The sequence below is a fragment of the Polistes fuscatus genome, unplaced genomic scaffold (assembly GCF_010416935.1).
Source record: "Polistes fuscatus isolate 324 unplaced genomic scaffold, CU_Pfus_HIC Scaffold16, whole genome shotgun sequence".
In the NCBI taxonomy this organism is placed as follows: domain Eukaryota; kingdom Metazoa; phylum Arthropoda; class Insecta; order Hymenoptera; family Vespidae; genus Polistes; species Polistes fuscatus.
The window spans coordinates 3,533,644-3,549,635 of NW_025113064.1; the positions used below are offsets into that span (position 1 = coordinate 3,533,644).

A 15,992-nucleotide genomic window follows, 5' to 3' on the forward strand; every position below is an offset into this window, starting at 1 on the left:
GGGGTTGAACCGAGTGTACGAGGCTTTTCTTAAATTCGGAGAGAGAAAGAGAGAGAGAGAGAGAGTGTTAGCAGTGTCTACAGAACGGATCGAGCAGTAGCAGCATTCGTAAAAGAGGAAATTTCGACACAAAGGAATCGTTTCGATCAACTCCGATCCCGTAAGATATTGTGTACCCGATGAAACGACGATTTACGTGCACTTTATTTCCCACAGGAATAGTCTGTCTGTCTACAGGTGCATTCACAAGAATAAACAATAATGTTTATTAATTTTATTATTTATTATATTTATTTAAAATTTTTTTATTTTATATTTTTTGTATTTTATTTTATTATTTATTATATATTTTTATTATTTATTATTATTTATTATATTTATTATTTATTATTTATTTTATATTTTTTGTATTTTATTTTATTCTTTATTCTATATATTTTTATTATTTATTATTATTTTATTTATTTATTATTTAATAACGCATCAATTTTATTATTACGTAATATTTTTACGTTTATTTTGAAAAAGGGGTGTAAGTTTATTTTTAAAAACAAAACAAATGGGATATCACACGTTATTTATGCTTAATTTAGTGTAAATCTTTTTATCAATATCACGTTAGTATTTAATTTCTTCAAAAATACCAATTAAAAATTGACAGGTAAAAGATATTGCTGAATCATTAATTATGAAAATGTTGTGAGTCAAATTTCCATAGTGAAAAAAGGAAAGAAAAAATTTCTTGTATATACCAAAGGATTATTATGATATTATAAAACAATGTAGACAACGTCAATTCATTTTATATGAAATGAAACGAGAGAATTTCGTTTCAACACAAAAACCTACTAAACGTAATCAAAACACAGGTAACTAGAAACACTAATAAAGAAAAGGTAAATTGGTTGCAAATATGTAGAATGAGGTTTTGCAAAAGTGCATCGTATACTATTTTATGTAAAATGTTGATGGAGGACACTGAATTGAAGACTTTCAATTGATCACCTCCATGTCAGGGAAGATCGTCAAAATTAGAAAAAATCGCCCTGGTGTTTTTGTATCACGATGCTAGGCCTATTAATTTACGAAAAATATAAGGATATGGAACAGTTATTACCCCATATACCTCCCATGCATCATGAATATTTCAAAACACTGCCACACGAAGAGCATAAATAAATAATACTAATATCTTATGTTAAATTTAACAATACGATTAACGTTCAAAATAAAAACATACTACTTCTATTTTGTTTCTCGTTATTTTTGTAAACAAATTTAAATTAATATGAAATATATTTTAAATGGTATATTTGATTTTTCAAAATTGAAATTAAACGATTTTAACGATTGATTAATTTTGAAAGTAGTGCAAGTCCATTTGCAGTCCGTAAATGTACATTGTTTTGGTTAAATTAGCCTAAAAAAAATTTATATTATCAAATTACGTATTGATAAATTAATAGAAATATCGCTAGACTTGAAATAATTAATAATTATTTTCTTAATTGACCAATATGCAAATCTTTAAATTTCTCGAAACAATCAAAAATAGATTTGCACCATTTTCAAAATAAACGGCCTATATAATTCGTCTATTTTCGAAAATGTCACTAACCTAACTTTTTGTACAGAATTACTTATGTATTAAGTTGGCAACTAATTGTAAATTCCCGCCATTTTTCTTTCAATTTTAACATTTCGCATCTCATTAAATATTTTTGGCATAACGTTTTAAATCATTCGAAGAAAGATGTTTCGTTCTACCAAGATCTATGTTTTGTTTTTTTAATTCGAATAAATTTATGTTTATTTTTAGATTACATTTATTATAAATTATTTTATTAGAAATAAACTGTTAAAAAATGTAAAAAAAAACTGCGGGAACTTAGTTGTCAAACCCATGAGCTCAGATTACACAAAATTTCATTAAAAAAAATTTAAATTTACTAATTATTATTTCACAATAAGAATTTTATATGAAATCATTAACAACAACAACAAAAAATATAATTGTCTCAAACCTATTTTTTGCACATTAACAATTTGTTTGTCGAGCTAAAACTCATGTCAGATTATAACGAATGTTAAGTTAGTGATTTTTGACTGAATATAAACGAAGTATAATATAACTAATTTTAAGCATATTCCAAAGATTTGTCATTCTTGCTCATTTATTATTCATAAGAATCAAATATAGATACCTGTCGGTAATGTAGATTTATCTGATTTACTCGTTCTTTTTCTTCCCGTTTCAAGAATATATTTTAGAATCCCATTAGAAAGGTTTCAATCGATTAAATAATGTAGATATCAAGACGATTAGGTTCGCTCATCTTCGTAGTATTTGTTTTTTTGGTTTGTTTTTTTTTTCTTTTATTCTGTTTTTCGACAAATGACTTAGAATCGGATCGGGTTCGTTGGGGGAGGGGTCGGGGGGAGGGGCTAATTCGTTCGTCGATTAGAAAACTTCCCGTTCGCGAGTTTCTAGACTATGCCACAACCAAATTAATTTCAAAGGGGTTCCCTGTAAATATCAGCATAATTAACCTGCACCGACCTAATTTGGCGTCTACGCGAAATTGCTGGCTCGAATTCGGAAAAAAAAAAGGTAAGTAGAACAAGAAAAAAAAAAAGAAAAACAAAAAGAAATAAGAAACAGAGATGATACTTGAGAAAATCATGAATTAGAATAGCGAATGTTCATGCATTCGTATAAAGAAGCCATCTTGAAGATTCGACCTACGCGATCGGGCTGATTTTACCGACCGATGGTAAAAACGTCATTTTGCTTTTTTTTGTTTTTTTTTTTGTTTTTTTTATTATACGATAAACCGGGTGAACCAAAAATCTTATAAGCTGATTTATCGTAAATTAATTATATGAAAAATTTGGAATACAATAGAAAAATCAAATAAGAGACAGACAAATGGGGACGGATAAAGAGAATTATATATTATAAAACGATTTAAATGTGCAAATTCGAAAAATCTTTTTCAATGCCTTGACAGACGAACGACGGATTAAATTTCGAAGGAAATTAAGGTCACAGGATTGAACCGATAAGGATAAAGATATTTCCTGATTTAGGTAACGATGAGCTTCGTTATCATTTATTCCCCCTTCTATTTCTTTCTCTCTCTCTCTCTCTCTCTCTCTCTAACTAAACCAGGGGTACTCAACCTTTTCCTGTGGTGGGTTGCCTGTATCAAGTAGACCTGCACATTGACACCGATGCAAAAAAATGGTTTCGCATGTTTTGTCGATTGTTAACATTAAATTTTAAGACATTATATATGACGGTCACCGGTGACCCCCATGGCATTCATTATTTATAACTAGTTAATAATATTATTACTAATAATAATAAATATATTACTAATATTATAATAATTATATATTAAATATTATTATTATTAATAAATAATATTACTATATAATGATAAATATTATTTTACTAATTAATTATTTATATTTAAGATTAATAATATAATATAGGTTAACCTAATATAATTGAAGGATTTATTTTTAAAATGGCCTAATTCCATCTGTCAGTTGTTTGTTATTAACCGTAATAACATATACCACCAGGAGTTAACTATCACAAAAAACATTTGCGAAAAAAAAAGATCATTTACAAAATAAAAGACTCAATTGTGCGTGTGTGTGTGATACGTTTTAAAGCAAGAAACGACGAATAATCTCAGGTCACAGCAGTCTTGACATTCGTAGAATGAAAGAAATCGTTTCTCTGCCGGAAGTACATGGGATTTGTTTGATCAGGTGACACCACTTGAAAAAGTCTGTCTTCTAATGTTTCATCGTATTAACAATAAAACCTCTCGAAGAATATTCCTTATTGGAAGAAACAAAAGAATCTAAACGTTATATTCGGAAATGGTCGGGAAGTTTTGGGGAAACGAAAAGCAATCCGTAGTTCGGTTCGGGTCAGTTCCTAGCCAATAAATTTGTAGCAATTGTATTTGCGCAATCTAAATCTAACCTCACTTTTATTTACTCTTTACTATTACTTTTTCCATATCCCCATAGTACTGTGATTTTATCCTTACATCATTTTTCGAACACACTAAACAATTACGTAATGTTTTTTCATGGTACACCATAATGGTGAACCATTGGAAATGATAATAAACGCAAAAATCACTATAATGACGTTTTCTAACTAAAAGATTAAGATTTGTCGGACTACGTGAATTCCCCTTAGATCTGCAGTTATTGTAAATAAATAAAAAAAAATCTTCGTTTCCTCTTATCCTTTATCGAGTAGATAAAAAAAAAGCAAAAAAAAAAAAGAAAGGCAGAAGCGATTGACAAAAAAAAATGGTCACGGGAGAGATAAACGATTACTATTGATAACCTAAAAGCTCGAAAAAAAAAAAAGAAAAAAAACGAAAAAAATGTGTAAGAGATTTTGGAGGTTACGTCACGAGTTGCAAATCCCAGGCAGAAAACTGATCATTTCCGATATATTGATTCATTCGAAAGAGTATCCTGAAAAAAAGTATCCTAGCATTGCTCGCTGGCTTTGCTCGCTGGCTAGCTTTGCTTGCTGGCTAGCTTTGCTTGCTAGCTTTGCTAGCATTGCTTGCTTGCTTGCTTGCTTGCTGGTTTGTTCTGGTTGGTACGAAAGCGCCAAAAGTAATAGGAGGCAGAAACAGACGGGGTCTGTCATTTTTACGCATCGCCGTTTCCAACCGACCGAAATACGTCACGTTCGCGTTTCTCCGACGTTTCGAGGCTACCACGCGAACAAAACAGGAAGGAGAAACAAAAAAAAAAAGAAAAAGAAAACAGGAAAAAAAAAACAAAAAACAAAATGAGGAGTGGGGGGGAGGAGGAAAAGTATAGCCGCGCAACGAGCGGGGACGCGACGGTGGTGGCGGGCTCGTTGTTGGTGGGGGGGGCAGGGGTAGAAGGGGCGGAAAGGTTGACGTTGATAGTCGCGGAAAACGCGAAAAACGTGAAATACAGAAAATTTGCCAGTAAACGAATCTCCGGTGGCGAAAATACGAGAACTCCCTTCCAGTTAGTAGAGTACTCCCTCCCCTCTCCTCTCCTCCCCGCCCCACCACCTGACAACAATCCACCAAAAATTTGTGTATTTTCTTTCTCTCTCTTTCTCTCCTCTTTCGTACTCCCCACTCTTTTGTTCCAATCTCTCTCTCTCTCTCTTTCACTCTCTCTCTTTTTCTTTCTCTTTTTTCCACTTTTTCATGCGCCGAGGTTTAACAAAGAACAATGAAAGAGATTGGGAAAAATCTTTGCAAATTTATTTTTCCCTCGATAAACTTGATTTTCTTCTTTTCTGTTGATATTGTAATTTTTTCTTTTTTTTTCATTTATTCCGAATCTTCTAAAGTTAATTTAATTGGCTTGTTCATTTTTAACTCGTGAACACGAATACGAGGTGAACGTTAAGGTTAACATTTAGTCGGTTGCGTCGGGTTACGGGGACTCGAGTTAAAAAATGTTTAATTTGAAATCTTATTTTCGGTTAATATTGAAAAATAATTGGAAGTAGAAAAAAAAAGGAAGAAAATTTGTGAAATCTTGAAAATTATTTGTGATGTTCTTTTCATATGAAAAAAGAATTAGATAGAACGTGATTTTGACATCAGAGTACTAGGGACTCGACGTCACAAGTTATGCCTCCTATTAGGTACATCATCAGTTAACCCTTTGAACGTCCAAAAAATTTCTGACTCCGCTCATATCCAGGTATAGATGTTCCAACACGTAACGGAGACAGTAACGTACCAAAAATGGGCGCATATCGTAATAAAATATCAAATTATTTCTAACCCTTCTTTTTTTACCTATTACTGTACATAACCTAAAATAATAATATTTCAATTTTTACTTATTACTGTTTATAATCTAAAATAATTTCAATTTATAACCTATTTAAATGCTTACATATCAAAAAAACATTTTTATTAACTATGAAACTATTTTGTTATAAACAATTTTCTACGAAATTTTTACATCGAAAATAAGAACTTTCTGTTTTATCGCACACTAATTCCATAAAAGACAATATTAAACAAATATACCACGTACTCTTCGAAAGATAACATTTTGTAAAATTGAAAAATATATAATTTTTGTTTTCTATGTCGAAAATTGAAGGAATAAATTTAGCCGAGCGCGAACTATTGTTACTCATTGAAACTTTACTTTTCTAAACTGTGACGCAGCCATTTTGTGACAACTTGCAATAGAACAATTAGGGAAAATGTCGTTGAATATCAAATTTTAATAAAATTTATAATAAAATCCTCCGAACGAAGAATTTAACTCTGCGCTTAGAAATATTTTCATCGAAGAAAATTCACAAAAATGCGTTATTTTATCTAACGCTAGAATTGTTTTACCCCATGAAGAAAAAATGCCAGCCAGAAGTTGGTCTTTTCGGAAGGCGTTAGAGGAATGAAAAAGAAAAAAGGAAAAGAGACGTGTTTTCCACGAGATGGAATATAGTTTTTATTTCTTTGGTGTCCAACGACACGAACACGGAGTAGAGTGGAAGACCAGTCCTAACAAACGATTGTAGAAAGCGTAAGAGCGTAAACATCAATTTCTATTCGGCCAATTAAACGCGCCATTATTTTCTTCCCTCTCCCCGTCCCCTCCATCTTTCTTTTCTCGAAGAAGTTGGTCGCTCAATTAAGTAGCCGTGACAAAATATGTAATGCGGAAAAGTAAGTCGAGATGTCTACTGACCCGAACTACGTGTATCAACGAACCTTTTAAAAAATAATTACGAGAAATAGAGAAAAAAAATCAGAAATCATCGAATCAGGAGTCGAGTAAAGTGAGTATTTTCATTTGGAGAAAGAATTTTCGCTATAATGCTTACTCGTTGCTTGCTTTTCCTGCTTTCGCTATGACGAACATGAAAAAAATAGATAGAAAAGAAAAAAAACAGGCCGATAGAAACTTGAGGTATAATAACCGAGCGACGAATTGTCCTTCCGGTACAAACACCACTCAATCTACTTTCTTTTTTCTTTCTCTGTTTCGTTTGTTCGACGTGGAAATGAATTTCGTTTCGTACGTGACTCGTAGCCGAGAATTACGTTTTTATTGTTATTATTATAATTATTATTATTAATACCTTGTTAAACGTGTTATTCTTTCATTTTCATTAGATTCATATTTATTTCAATTTAACCTATATTTACATTTTTAAGATGCACGTTTTACTGTTTTATCGATCGAGAGGTTTTAGGAAACCGATGAGTTACCGACAGGTACTAATCAAAATTAAATAAATATTGACCGTCAACAATCGTTTGTACGGGTATTAAAAATGAATTAGTTTAGAATTCGTTTCGTTGAAGTCTTTGAACGTGATACAAACTTTAGAAAAATGTCTTCGAGATCATCGATTGACAAAATGCACAATCGTGAATATCGGTAAGGTAGAACGGCGTCAAACAAAATGGCGTTCGATTAGATTAATATTACAAAACTAAAATATATTAGATAATATATTTGGTGATTTGATAAAATAAAAATAAAAACGTCATATTGTCATAAACATATTCAACGAGATAATAATCAAATTATATCTCATAATTCAATCATCTTCTTCTTCTTCTTCTTCTTCTTCTTCTTCGTGCATACTATTTCTTATTCCTTCTTTCTCTTACTCTTTAAACAAAGTTTCGTGGAAGAAATAGAAGATAGCGGAAAAGGTTTTGCAAAAGTTGGCCCTGCGGAATATTTGCGCGACGTTCTTTAAACTCTTAGAGACTTTGACAAGGAACGTAGTAGCTTTTGAGGTTATCTAGACCGGAACCTCGTCCTCGTTTTCGTCCTCGTCTGCGACAGTAGCTGTTGACTGTTTTCCTAGGAGCGTTATGAGTAAACCACGTTGCACGCTTCGTAGAGAAAAAGTACGAATTAAGACAGACGAGGAGTGCAGCACAGCCATCTTACGAACACGAAATTAAATTACGGTTACGTTTGGGTAATCGTAATGGTAGCCCGGTACCCTGTACCCTTCAACCCGTCACATTTTCAAATGAGACTTCTTAGAGACAACGAAACGTAACGATCGTCAAATTTTATCAAACGACGTGAAGAGAAAGGAAACACGGAGAATGAAATAGAACTCACGCATTCGATCGACAGTTGAATGAGATTATAAAAGGTTGAATAATAAAAATACTACCGTGGTAGTAGGCGGCAGTAACGATAAAATTTGACGAAACGACAATACGAAAAGAAAGAAAACATAGAAGTAATGAGAAAGAGAATGAGATAGAAACTCACAGTAGATCGATAGTTGAACGGGATTATGAAAGTATTATCTAGTATTAGTATGATGTAGTGTTTATGTGTGTTATGATATATATGTATGAGATACGTCAATTGATAGTTATTGCGAGATGCGTTTTTTTATGAAAGGATGAATGGGGGTGTGACATATCTTGAGAGTGTTCGATATATCTTAAATGATTGTTAATTAATCGAAGGAAATGTATATTGTTGTTTAAAAACGCGGAGTATAAGTTCGACGTATCGTTCCCTTCGAAATCCACTGTTAGACTGGATCTCATTGTCCTCTACGAAAATCAGTTCAAATTCTTTTATTGATTCTCGTTTATACGACTTTCCAAATAGTGTTTACGTTATACATACGTAGTCTTCGGAAAATCGTATAAACAACTATCAATAAAAGAACTTTCATAGAGGACAATGAGACAGTCGAACGGTGGATTTCGAAGAGAACGGTACGTCGAACTCATACTTCGTGCTTTTAGACTACAATATACATTTTCTTCGATTAATTATCAATCATTTAAGGTATATCTAACACTCTAATATATTTTATTAATATTTTGGATTGTTTAAACTAAAATACATTTGTTTTTATGTTCCTGGCCAGTGATGATTTTGAATTGAAAATTTTCATCTAATAAAATGTCACATCGAAATTATTTAACGATCCAAATATATTAATAGATATGTCATTTTTAAACAAATCTACTTTGTATTATTCATACTTTTATGGATATTAAACTGATTCGGATGCTAAAATAATAACATTTAATAATAATAAAAATTAAGAATGACCAATTGTTATACATACAAAAAAACAGGTATTTTTCTTGTTTTTACAGTTATACCAACATGTACGATTTTTAGGTACGGGCTTTTCCTGTAAATTAGTTCCGTATTTGTTTAATTTACTTGTTATAAATAAAGCATTCAAGTTAAACTCATTAAATATATAATGAAGGTATATTAATGTTTTTATTTCTATATTTTCTTCATTCTAAAGACACTATATCAATAGTTTTCAAGAAAAAATTTAATAAGCGTAACGGTATACAATTTTAAATTACAGTCACTGTATATGTGAATCAATTAATTATTTCCCGCATGATAATATGAGTTTTACTTCTATCGTGCGTGAATAACACTCTTTTATTTTTAATAAAAGACAAATTTTTAAATAATTTTACCCCTTTTCTAAATTCCGTTAAAGTCAAATTTATTTCTACATCTCTTTGAGGTGCGACGGTATTCAAAGTTTTCCACTTTTTTGATACGCAAACGTGTACAATGAGACTATTCGAGTCCAATCCTCTTTATAATAAAAAATTTAATTGAATTACTATTATTTTTTATGTGTTTTTATATTATATTATTTTCTTTTTATTAATAACAAAAATAAACCAATTTCGTGTAATTTAAAAAGATATCAAATTTGTGTGCAGCATTGGTCTTTTTATTTTCTAAAATTCCATCCCTCAAAGGAATATAAGTACGACAAAAATAACACGAGTATTTTCATACTTTTCCCACCTGTATATTTGAAATAATTGATATTTACCTTGCAATGCAAACTTTCCAAATTTTTATATACAGACATTTTTTTTAGAATTATCAATCTTTTCAAACTGATATCAGTTTTATCACAAACAAGAATATTTCATTCCGAGATAAATATAATTTGATATAAATGGTAAAAAAAATTAATCCAAGAAAAATACTCGTACTTACATATATAAAAAGATATAATAATCAAAAAATAATGAGATTATTCCTATAAATAATACTTGATTGATACTTCGTTTCATTTTATAACACTTTTCAAACAATTGTCTATACTTTACGAAAACTATTTTTCTAATAATTTATATTAAAATATAATACTTTTTAACAATCAAATTTATATATAAAACAATTTCAAAATTTCATTAATTCTATAATCTTTTTTATCCTTTTTTCTATTTTTTATTTCGTAATAAGAATTGAAGTACATCGCATTACAATTCATATATCAATTATTAAACATTTACAGTAGTATAGTACGAATACTTTTTTTGACTTATTCTATATAAACTGTTTTACCAACCGAGTAGACTTTTATCCGCGTAACAATATTTCCCGTTTATTCATTATTAACGCTTTTGCATGCATTTCGCGATACGTAATAAGAATTTCATTGAAAATACAAATAAAATAATAGAGCTATCGGAAATATGTGACGAAATGAAAGAGAGAGAAAGAGAGAAAAAGAGAAAAAAGAATAAATAGATATGTAAAAAGTCGAAGTAACTCGTGTCAATCTAAACGGGCGTCAAAGAGTTCTACAGCAATGTCATGGCAGACGATTACCAATGCGTTAATCGATAATGGTTTAGCTTGTCGTTCGCGTGGATTACAAGAGACGGAAAATTGATTTCGTTCAATCACACACCGGTTCGACATACATTCTCTCTCTTTCTCTTCCTCTCTCTCTCCACACACACACACACACAAACACACATACACATGTCATTCTCGTCCTCGCGTTTTGTTTATTGATTCAGATCAGTTCAGTTTCTCTCTCTAAATGCTTTTCCTACTTTAACAATTTGACCACGCCGTTTCTCATTTCGAGTAAAACTTTCCACTAATTGTCAGTCATTCTCAATCTTTGTTTCCTGCTCACATCGTAAACGGAATCGTCGTTCTCGGAATATTAACTTCTGATCTCTGATCTAATCTCTGATCTTTTCGTCATCAGCGTACTAAATAAAAACCTAATTATGAGACTTAATGAGAAAATGTAGGAAAATATGATAGGGTCTTTCAAAAAAGATGATACAAAATAATAGCTGATTTATCCGTTACCGAACTGACATACACGTTCCACAATGGTATGCACAATGATTCATGACAATCGTAAGTTAGTTGTCCATAAGTTTACGTGTCTGTCTGTGTTCACGTACTCGCGTGTATTGCGCGACGAACAGACCCAAAGTGTCCGGGACTTTCTTGTATGTCGAGTTAACTGTCACGGGCCTTACCTACCTGGACATGTTAACGGAATGGCTTATACTTCGACTAGAGGAAGATTGTCCTAACCTCATCTTTCAACAGGATGATACTCCTCCTCATTTCCACTGAACCGCTCGCGAACACCCGAGTTCCAACCTATCAGAGCGCTGGATCGGACCTGTCAGGAATCGGCGATGCTATTCCGGGCCTACACGATCACCCGATTTAACACCTCGCGATTTCTTTTTGCGGGAATACGTTAAAGATGTTGCGTATGCTTCCTTATTTCCACAACACCTGGACGATTTGAAGAACTGCATCCCTGATGCTGCGGACCGAATAACCGAGGATATGTTGGAACGCGTCTGGGAAAAAATGAACTACCGTTTACTCATCTACACAGACGGACATGTAACTTATGGACAACAAACTTATGCGGGTTGTCTATCGATGCATATCAATGTGGTTTTTGTAAGTCAGTTCGATAAACAATAAATCATCTTTCATTTTTGTACCATCCTTTTTCAAATAATTCTTTATAAATTTACATACACGTCTGTTCCAAATGTTTAGGAAAATAGAATAATCTTTGAATTTTTTAACGACATACATTCATTCTCATCTTACTATCCAACGAAAAAATATTGGAAGACAAATAAATTATTTTGAAAAAGGAAATTTCCTAGACATAACCTAAAAAGTATTTATTTTTGAATCTGCTTGTGAACATCGACTGACCATCTTATTAAATTCAAATATTTGATAAATAATAAATCAGCTTTCATTTTTGTACATACACGTCCGTTCCAAATGTTTAGAAAATAGAAAAATCTTTTCAATTCTTCATTGCGCCATTTTCTTTTTACTATCCAATAAAAAATATCGAAAGACAAATAAAAATAGTTTCGAAAAACGACATTTTCTAGACATAACCTAAAAAGTATTTCTTTCTCTTATAGTTTTAATTATTCTTTTAACATTGACTGACCATCTTATCGAATCCAAAAATTCGATAAACAAATACAGTTTAATTCTCCAACCATCAGTTTATAAAATAATCCTACATTATTCAAAAAAAAATAAAAATAATTAAAAACATTCTTACCTTTTAAGTCCATAAATAACAGCAATTTGATGAAACCGGTCATAGTCTCGAGCCAAATTCGGAAGTCGAATATAAACGGAAGCTCGAATAGCAGTGCCGAGATTGGTCGAACAAAAAAGTGAGATAACCCATTCTCGGATACCGGAGCGAGCTGGATGCGTTTGCCGATTTCCTCGACAGCCCTTTTGAGCCTTCCGTATACGACTGCCAAGTTTTGCCACCCTTTTTTCATTGATATCAGACGCATGTGATCCTCCTCGTTGCACCATACGACGAAACTTTTATCCTCGTTCACGAATATATTCCACATCTTCCTAAAATCATTCCAATTCATTCCTTTTTATATTTTTCTTTTATTTAAACTTCGATTGTGGTTAAAAACCAAAAAAAAAAAGAAGTAAAACAAAAAAATGAACGCTCAAAGTAAATCCAAAATCCCTGTAACGCGATTCGTCCAACATTTTCTAACCTCAAATCTATTTTATTCTTCGTATTTCTTTCTTAAAAATACTTTTCGATTAATTATAAACAAATTTTCATTATCATTTTATTTTTTTCGTATCACATAAACTATCCTTACTAATTTTCATCTATTATTATTATTATTATTATTATTATTATTATATATAATACATTGGTATTCTTCATTGTCTTTCACAATGACAAATTTTGTTAATATTTCAGTTAGAACGAGTCAGTTAGAGGAGTTTAGTGAACGCTCAAAGTAAATCCAAAATCCCTGTAACGCGATTCGTCCAACATTTTCTAACCTCAAATCTATTTTTTCCTTAATATTTCTTTCTTAAAAATACTTTTCGATTAATTATAAACAAATTTTTATTATCATTTTATTTTTTCGTATCACATAAACTATCCTAACTAATTTTCATCTCTTATTATTATTATTATTATATATATAATACATTGGTATTCTTCATTGTCTTTCACAATGACAAATTTTGTTAACATTTCAGTTAGAACGAGTCAGTTAGAGAAGTTGAGTGAACGCTCAAAGTAAATCCAAAATCCCTGTAACGCGATTCGTCCAACATTTTCTAACCTCAAATCTATTTTTTCCTTAATATTTCTTTCTTAAAAATACTTTTCGATTAATTATAAACAAATTTTCATTATCATTTCATTTTTTTCGTATCACATAAACTATCCTAACTAATTTTCATCTCTTATTATTATTATTATATATATATATAATACATTGGTATTCTTCATTGTCTTTCACAATGACAAATTTTGTTAACATTTCAGTTAGAACGAGTCAGTTAGAGGAGTTAGAACGAGTTTTATACGAATCTGTGTGTTTAAGTATATGTGTATATATATGTATGTGTGTGTGTGTAAGGGATTGAGGAAAGGGATAGTGTGTTGCTTTTCAATGAGAGAGAAGAAAGTTATTTCCTTCTAAAGATTTATCCTTACTCGACGAACCGTTAGCTGTTGCCGTCTAATTTCTAACTTTGTTAATCCTTCTCTCTCTCTCTCTCTCTCTCTCTCACACTCACTCACTCTCGTAGTTTTTGTCTCTATCTCTCTTTCACGTAATTTAATTTTCGATTAAACTTACGCTCGATCTTCGTTCGGTTTACCACTACGTAGATTAAAGTCCTGCAAAGAGTGAGAGAGATAAATACATACATATATATATATATAGAAAGAGATAGAAAAAGGATAGAAAGAAAGAGAGAGAGAGAAAAAGTTTGAGCATATGGGAGAGAAAAGGATCAAAGATTTTTATAAAAGACGTTATAATAAACTGCTCTCGGTGGTTAAAGTGAAATTTAACTGGAAACTAAAGACGAGTTAGGTGTGTGTTATCTAGATGAGATAGTCATGGAAGTGTTTGTGTTTGCATATACTTGGAAAGAGAGAGAGAGAGAGAGAGAGTAAAGTTGGATGCGTGGAAGAAAGCTTGCAATTTCCATAGTTAGATAACACTTGGACGGAACGAACGAGAACTCGCGAAAGATGATGAGGAGTTTCTGCTCCGATGAGTCTCCACTTTCTTACTCCTGTTTCTTTATTCTTTTTTATTTTTTTTTTTTTTTTTTTTTCATTTTTTTTTCTATGAAGTAAGATTGCTCTGAGTTCGTATCCAATAAGAAAAGAAACGTATGAAAAGTATGATTTTTATAATATATATAAACGAAAAACATTTGTATTATTTGTAATTTCTTTTAATATTGATTTTACTTCATTTTGTTTTTTTCTTTTTTTTTTTTCTATAAAGTAAGATTGTTCTGAGTCCGTATCCCATAAGAAAAGAAACGTATGAAAAGTATGATTTTATATATATATAAAAAACATTTGTATTATTTGTAATTTATTTTAATATTGATTTTATTTCATCTCACTTTGGTTCTTTTTTTTTCTATAAAATAAGATTGCTCTGAGTTTTTATCCCATAAGAAAAGAAACGTATGAAAAGTATTATTTTATATATATATATAAATAAAAAACGTTTGTATTATTTGTAATTTATTTAATATTGATTTTATTTCATTTTGTTTTTTCATTTTTTTTTTCTATAAAATAAGATTGTTCTTAGCCCGTATCCCATAAGAAAAGAAACATATCAAAAGTATGATTTTATATATATATATATAACGAAAAACATTTGTATTATTTGTAATTTATTTAAATATTGATTTTATTTCATTTTGGTTCTTTTTTTTTATAAAATAAGATTGCTCTGAGTTTGTATCCCATAAGAAAAGAAACGTATAAAAAGTATTATTTTTATAATATATGTATAAAGGAAAAACATTTGTATTATTTGTAATTTATTTAAATATTGATTTGATTTATTTCATTTTGGTTCTTTTTTTTTCTATAAGTAAGATTGTTCTGAGTTTGTATCCCATAAGAAAAGAAACGCATAAAAAGTATTATTTTTATAATATATGTATAAAGGAAAAACATTTGTATTATTTGTAATTTATTTAAATATTGATTTTATTTCATTTTGGTTCTTTTTTTTCTATAAAGTAAGATTGTTCTGAGTCCGTATCCCATAAGAAAAGAAACGTATGAAAAGTATGATTATTTATAATATATATAAACAAAAAACATTTGTATTATTTGTAATTTATTTTAATATTGATTTTGTTTCATTTTGCTTCCTTTTTTTTTTCTATAAAGTAAGATTGTTCCGAGTCCGTATCCCATAAGAAAAAAAACGTATGAAAAGTATGATTATTTATAATATACATAAACGAAAAACATTTTTATTATTTGTAATTTCTTTTAATGATTTTATTTCATTTTGTTTTTTCTTTTTTTTTTTCTATAAAGTAAGATTGTTCTTAGTCCGTATCCCATAAGAAAAGAAACGTATGAAAAGTATGATTATTTATAATATACATAAACGAAAAACATTTGTATTATTTGTAATTTATTTTAATGATTTTACAATTGTATTTTCAATGATTTTCTCTAACAGATGAAATGACGCAATTTTTACCTCCGATTTATAAAGATTCTTACTGCATTAAATAAAATATAAAAATAAAATAAAAGAGAAAAATGTCTCGGTGGGCTAAAAAAAGAAAATAAAGAAAGGAAAAGAAAC

At 30.2% G+C, this 15,992-nt stretch overlaps 1 protein-coding gene across 2 annotated transcripts in view; it reads right to left on the minus strand.

Moving 5' to 3' along the window:
- The window catches only part of LOC122514893 (leucine-rich repeat-containing protein 4B-like), a 94,362-nt gene that overhangs the window by 18,456 nt on the left and 59,914 nt on the right, over positions 1-15,992 (minus strand). Inside the window, exon 2 of one of the 2 annotated variants that reach the window (XM_043632012.1) lies at positions 12,407-12,716. The gene's annotated coding sequence lies outside the window, so the exon portion shown is untranslated. Of the gene's footprint in view, positions 1-12,406; positions 12,721-15,992 lie in introns of both variants that reach the window. The other variant, XM_043632011.1, reaches the window with a different exon arrangement.